This window comes from Ceratotherium simum, chromosome 14 (assembly GCF_057802395.1).
Source record: "Ceratotherium simum simum isolate JZ-2026a chromosome 14, ASM5780239v1, whole genome shotgun sequence".
NCBI lineage: Eukaryota > Metazoa > Chordata > Mammalia > Perissodactyla > Rhinocerotidae > Ceratotherium > Ceratotherium simum.
In genome coordinates this window covers 36,941,208-36,948,405 of record NC_141913.1, presented here as the reverse complement: position 1 = coordinate 36,948,405, position 7,198 = coordinate 36,941,208, and the positions used below count along the sequence as shown (strand labels likewise).

Here is a 7,198-nt window from a genome sequence, read left to right as displayed (position 1 = left end):
GATGTCTCCTCTGTCATTATTTGGCTTACACTAGTTGGCCCCCTTTAGAGGACAGGGTACCTGGGTAAGAGAAGATTTCAGAAAAGTCTTTTTGCTAAACTGTTCCCCTTCCCAGGGAATCAACTTGGTCATAGGCTCTATCTGCCTCAGGAGGACTCCTCTTTTTTTCTTTGAAGATACAATCTATATGATGTGCAAAATTTACTTGTGTAACTCAAAATTGTGACAAAAGGGAAGTCCTAAAGCTCTTTGAGTCACTGGAAATCCACTTTCTTGGTGACTTATCAGCTCCCTGTGTGAGCAAATATGCAAAGGCAGCACTTCTGAGAATTTTCTGGAATTCATTTCTTGGTGAGAGAGAAATGAAGTAGGGGAGGGAGGAGGAAGGAAGGAAAGAGAGAGAGAGAGAGAGAACATGTGCCAGATCAGAGATAAGAAACATAAATCCAGATAGATGTGTGAGACAAAAATATGGGAAGAGGAAAAGAATGGAAAACATGAAGTGTAAGAAAGCAATGATCCAATCCTACCCAGAATAAGGAAGTGGGATATAACACTGATTTTTAAAGACAGCTTTATTGAGATATAATTCACATACCATACAATTCACTCATTTAAATTGTGCAATTCAATGGTTTTTAATATGTTCCCAGAGTTGTGCCAACTATCACCACAATCAATTTAGAACACTTTCATCACCCCCAAAAGAAATCTTTTACGCATTAGCAGTCATTTTCCATCTCCCTCCACCTTCTCAGCCCCAGGCAACCACTAATCTATTTTCTGTCTCTATAGATTTGCCTATTCTAGACATTTCATGTAAATGAGATCATACAATATGTGGTCTTTTGTGACTGGCTTCTTTCACTTAGTATAATGATTTCAAGATTCACTCATGTTGTAGCATGTATCAATACTTCATTCCTTTTTATGGCTGAATAATATTTTATTATATTGATATACAGTGATGTGCCACATAACGACGTTTCGGTCAACCATGGACCGCATATACGATGGTGGTCCCATAAGATCGGTACCATGTAGCCTAGGTGTGTGGTAGGCTATATCATCTAGGTTTGTGTAAGTACACTCTATGATGTTCGCACAACAACAAAATCACCTAAAGACACATTTCTCAGAATGTATCCTTGTTGTTAAGTGATACATGACTGTAGCACATTTTATTTATCCATTCATCAGTTGATGGCCATTTGGGTTGTTTCCATTTTTTGGCTATTATGAACAATGCTGATATGAACATTCATATACAAGTTTTTATGTGGGCATATGCTTTCATTTCTCTTGGATATATACCTAGGAGTGGAATTGCTGGGTCGTATGGTAACTCTATGTTTAACATTTTGAGGAGCTGATAAATTGTTTTCTAATGTGGCTGCCCCATCTTACATTTTTACCAGCAATATATGAAGGTTCCAATTTCTCCACATCTTTGTCACATCCTCTGTTTTTTCAATTCTAGCCATCATAGTGGGTGTGAAGTGGTATTTCATTTTGGTTTTGATTTGCATTTTCCTGATGGCTGATGATGTTGAGGATCTTTTCATGTGCTTATTAGCTGTTTAGAAATCTTCTTTGAAGAAATGTCTGTTTATATCCTTTCCCCATTTTTTATTTGAGTTATTTGTCATTTTATTTTTGAGTTATAAGAGTTCTTTACATATTCCGGATACAAATCTCTTATCAGACATATGATTTGCAAACATTTTCTCCCATTCTGTGGGTTGTTTTTTCCATTTTCTCAGTGGTATTGTTTGCATCACAAAAGTTTGTAATTTTGATGAAGTTTTACTTAATCTTTTTTTTCTTTTGTTACTTGTGCTTTTGATGTCATATCTAAGAAGATTTTGCTTAGCCCAAGGCCATGAAGATTTACTCCTATGTTTTCTTTTAAGAGTTTATCATTTTAGCTCTTACGTTTAGGTCTTTGACCCATTTTGAGTTAATTCTTGTATATGGTGTAAGGAAGGGGGTCCAACTTCATTCTTTTGCATGTGGCAATCCATAACACTATTTTCTTTTAAATAATAAAACTTATAAATCCACCTTTTAAGTATTGCTTTTCTGGATCAAAGAAGAGAAAGTGGGATCCACTTTCTCCTAAGTTCAACCACATTTTAAACGTGAGATTTCTATGACCACTGCTCCTTTCTAACTCTCTATTCATGTATAATGTGAATATGGGTACATTTCTAGAATAAATAATTGTGTAGAAGGGCCTCAGTTATTTCATCCGTAAACAAAAACAAAAACAAAAAAAAGAAGAACTGCACTAGGATAGTGATTCTCAACACTGACTACTGATTAGAATTATCTAGGAACTTTACAAAGTACTAGTGTCAGAGTCCAGTGCCCAGATATTCTGATTTAATTGGTCTGGAATAGTGTCTGAGCATAAGTATTTTTCCAAGTGTTTCAGGTGATTCTATTGTGCAGCCAGGGCCATAACCCCTGCTCTTTAGGGTCTATTTGGGGCTTTCCAGGCCCCAAACCATAACTCTATGGTTCTGTGGCAGTTGTGAACAGCAGGGGCCTGACAGAATATGGTCCTCTTCACACAAGTGAGTTCTGTTGCCAGGCACCCACACTGGAGAGCTCTCCTCGAGTATCTGGTGTTTCTCCGGGGTTTGACAGGGCAGATCTGCCTATCTCTTCCAAGAGCAGGTGACAGTGTTTTTACCTGGTCCCTAACCCCTGCAATAGCCTTGAGGGGACCTCTGAAACAGTGCAGACCGATGACCACTGTTCATGGGGCCACTGCTCCAGCCACACTGGCTTCCACCAGCCACACTGCTTCTTACTTCCTCCTCGCTTCACACTTGCTGTTCCCTCTGCCTGCATGCTCTGTCCTTCCCTTTTCCTCCACCTGGCTTCCTCCTACTTTCCCTCTGATCTCAGCTTAAACATCACTTCCTCAAAGAAGGCTTTCTTCCTTCCTCTTCTTTCCTTCGGATTTCCCCTTATATATTCCCAGAGCATCATATTCATTGATTCCTGTGTCCTAACTGTGATTAATTATGGGTGTAATTATTTTCTAGAGTGTCTTTCTCACTAGGTTTTCAGGCAGAGACCACATCTGTCTCAAAGACCACTGTTGTATCCCCAGTGCCCAGAACAGTGCCTGGCACGTAGCTGTCACCCAGTAAACAGCTTCAGGAGAAATAACCCTTTCAGGTCATGTCGAAAAAATTCTTAACTCTGTTTAATGCCCTTTCTTTCAGAAGACAGAGCTGTGTACAATGCATTTTGTTAAGAAGAGTTAAAATGGCAACTGTTTGGATGTTTCATGGGCATCTCTGCTTATCTTGAGAATGGAGTCACGGAGAACTCCTCACTCCCTGGCTGTCCAAGGTTGAGGCAGCGTCATGCTGTGATAAATGTGGGCGTGGGATCACAGGGATGGGAGGTACTGGGACTTGCTTATCAACTAGACAGTGAGGGAGCTGGCTCTGATCAGCAGGGATTTCTAGGCTGAGTTATAAGAAATCCTTGGGAATCCGTGGATGTGCTTGGGGCGTCCAAGGGTGCTCCGAAGCTGTATGACGGTATTGAGTATATGTCCTGGGGCATTTTTCTGGGGAGAAGGTCAATAGTTTTCACCAGATTCTTAAAAAAGTCTGTGGCCTCCAAAAGGTTAAGGAGGCTGGTCTGCATTATCTCTATTGAGGTTCCTTCTGCTTCAGGCTTCTGCACTTTTGAAAGAAAACATTGTCTCAGGAGCCCAGAGTGGAGATACAGGCGGTGGCTGATTCCTTGGGGCCACCTGGTGGTGCTGGGGTGCATAGCATCCTTTGGGCAATAGGAAAAACCCTGGGCCAACTCCATGTCTGGACAAGCCCTAGGAAAGAGTCTGGAAGGAGGTTCTGGAATCTGGGAGCAGCTGCCTTCTCTCGCAAAAGGGTGAGAATAGCGCTGGTCCAAAGCTGGAAGTGAGGGACTGGCTGGTCAGATGCCCTCGTCTACACCCACTCTGTACTCAACTTCCTCTGAGCCCCCTTGGGAGACTGCGTGGGAGTCCAGAGTTGGGAACCAAGTGAGCCTAGGTCTGGTCTGGGTGGAGGGTGCGCCAAGAGTGGCCTTGGGCGGGGAGGGAGGAGTTTCTGGCTGAAGTGGGGATGGAAGGGCTGAGGAACCCTGGCTAGACTTGAGAATAAATTATGGCAGAGCTCTGTGTATCTCAGAGGGCTTCCTTTAAATCAACTCCTTTATCCAGTTCCATCCTGAGAGGCAGGCGTGTTTATGCCCAATCCACAGATGAGGGAACTGAGGCCCAGAGAGGTGATGTGGCTTGTCTAAGACCACACAACTAGATAGTTGTGGAACCAGTCTCCCCACTGCAGATGAACACCTCTACCTTTCCCAGCCTCCTTACCTCCTCTCCTGGCACCCCCAGCTTGGGCTGACTGGTGTCAAGAGCTTCCACTGGGCTTGCATGCTTCTGGTAGAGAGAGCTCAGGTTGGGAAGGCAAGAGTCCTGTGTCCTAGCTCCTTCAGTTCTCCTTGTTGTGCAGCAGGCCACTAGGGCCAGACTGGGGGAGGGCAGAGCAGGAACCTGTAGCCACCACCTCAGCAGGGCTGCTCCCCATGCTGTCCTTCCTGAGGCTGGAAGGTGGCTGCTTTAGGACAATCCAAAGGAAGGCCCCAATTCCCACAGCAGAGTGTAAAATAATGGGGCTTATCCCCGCAGTGGGTGACTACACAATAGGATCTAGGAAAGGTTTGCTCCTTGAGTGACAGACCCATGAAATGTTGCTGAATCTAAGTCAGGTTGAAGCTGGGAGGAGCCCACTGCCTTCTCAGCTTAGATGCCACTTCCTCTGGCCAGGGTCCCTAATCTCCACTCTGAATTTGGAACCCCCTCCCGCCCCCACCGCCCTGTCTTCTCCTCTCATGCACAGAGCTCACACCCTCATTGCATTTGACATTCTCTATTGCATTTGCCCGTTTTCTTGTCTGCAGACCTCTTAGGCTCTGAGCATCTGAGAGTGGACTATGTTGGTCATACCTCCCTTTGGTATCCCTAGCAGTTAGCCCATGGTCTGGCACATAGTAGGTGTTACAAAAAATGTGTTAAATGAGAAAGTGACGAGTCACATAGTATCACATTGAATTGCAAGGAAGTTTCTTGCCTAGACAAAAATTCTGAGGTGCTCAGAGTGGAGTGGACATCTGTCAGGGTCATTGGAATGACAGAAATGAACAAGGATCCCTTGGTTTAGCCTCTAGTCTCCAGCATGCATGGGTTTCCTGCTGCAATGATCATGAGTGGTTGGGCTGTGTCAGTGGAGACTTGACCTTGGAGGATGCTACAAACTGGTGTTTGTGAAGATGGTGGCAATCCCAGGGGGAGGCCTCTCTTCTCACTGCTGCACTTTTTCTCTGGGTCAAGAAAACAGTCAACTGCCAGGATTTCAGTAAATTCTAAATAGTTATTGAATTTTAAACACATTTAAAAGATTATTATAAACATGAACATATAAAAGATATAAGAAATAAAAATAAAATGAATGTACATCTATTGTGCATCAAGCTTAAGAAATTGTTTTTATATACTGCATTTGATTATTATTTAATTCAAAACATTACGAAGTTTCCATTGTAATAACTTTGAAACCTCCTGTGTACCCCTTCCAAATCCCCATCTCCAGAGAAAATTTTATGTTTATAGTTTCCTTTTTTCTTTATAATTTATCACATATGTATGTATTAAAAACAATATATTATTTAGTTTTGAATATTTTTGAAATTTATTTAAGTGGAATCACATTGCACTCATTCTTTTATGATGATTTTTTTTTTTAACTCAACATTTTTGTAGCTTTAGTCCATGTTGTTAAGTGTAGCTGTGGTTTACTCATTTTCACCACTGGATGATATTCCATTTTGTGACCAAATCACAATATATTTATCCATTCTCCTTTCTTTTGAATAATATTTTGATTGTATGTATATTTTCCATCCTTTTACTTTCAGACTTTCTGTGTCTTTGTGTTTTAGGAATATCTATAGATAGCTTGTAGCTAGATTATTTTAAAATTCAGTAATAACTAGATTATTTTAAAATTCAGTAATAACTTTATCTTTTAACTGGCAAGTTATTTAAATTAATTAATCCACTTATGTTTGTTGTGATTACTGATAAGTGTGTATTTATTTATATTATCTTATTTTGCATTTTTTATTTGCCTAATTTTCTTCATTTCTTTTTTTCCTTTCTTGTTTTCTTTTGTACTGAGGACTCTCATTTCTCCCTCCCCCATTAGTTTGGAGTTATATATCTTATTTCTAACCTTTTAGCGGTTACCCTAGAAATTTAATAAGCATACTTAATCTAATAAAATTAAAAGCTAATCGTTATCTCTACTCTCCTGTTCAAGGCCCATAGATTTAAGCCCAATCACTCCCTGTCTGACTTACTGTGACAGACACACCCCAGTGATCCATATTCTTGTACAATCCTGTCTGCGAGAGTGTGAGTGGGACCTGTGACTTGCTTCTAATCATAGAATATGATTAGAAGAGGTATCAAAAAGATGAAGGGGTATCACTCCTATGATTATGTTTCTTTATATAGAACTGTGTCCTTGTAGACTGAAGAGCAAGACTTTTCTGCTAGTCTTGAAGAAGCAAAAAATTATATGTGAACTGTCTACAGAGAGGTCCATGTGGCAGAAACCTGTGGGAAATATCTAGATACTGAGAGACAAGAGGAAAATGGGGACCTCAGTCTTAAAGCTGTAAGAAGATGAATTCTGTTGACAACCTGAAGAAGCCCAGAAGTGTTTTTTTCCCCAGTCAAGCATCTGATGAGACTGCAGCCCTGAGGACAACTGGATTGCAGCCTGTGAGACCCTGAGTGTAGGATGCAGTTAATCTGTGCCTGGACTCCTGACCCACGGAAATTGTGAGATGATAAATGGGTGTTGTTTTAAGTTGCCATGTTTGTGGTAATTTGTTACACAGCAATAGAAAACTAATACATCTATATAATATTTGTTCCAATATTTTAGTTAAATTTGTTGGTAAAGCCACTTGAACCTGGTTATTTCCATTGTGTGAAGGTTTTAAATTATAGATTTAGTTATTACAACAGTCATAAGACTACTCAGACTTCCTATTTCTTCCTGTGTCAGTTTTAGTAGTTGTGTGATACTAGGAATTTATTTCCTCTAAACTTTAA

General features: G+C 40.9%; 1 long non-coding RNA gene across 1 annotated transcript; it reads left to right on the top strand.

Annotated features, from left to right (window-relative positions):
* Positions 1-302: 302 nt before the first annotated feature.
* On the top strand, positions 303-6,950 carry LOC147915301 (uncharacterized). The gene is made up of 2 exons (XR_015554320.1): positions 303-4,051; positions 6,593-6,950. It is a non-coding gene; the product is annotated as an uncharacterized LOC147915301 (long non-coding RNA).
* The last annotated feature ends 248 nt before the right edge of the window (positions 6,951-7,198 follow it).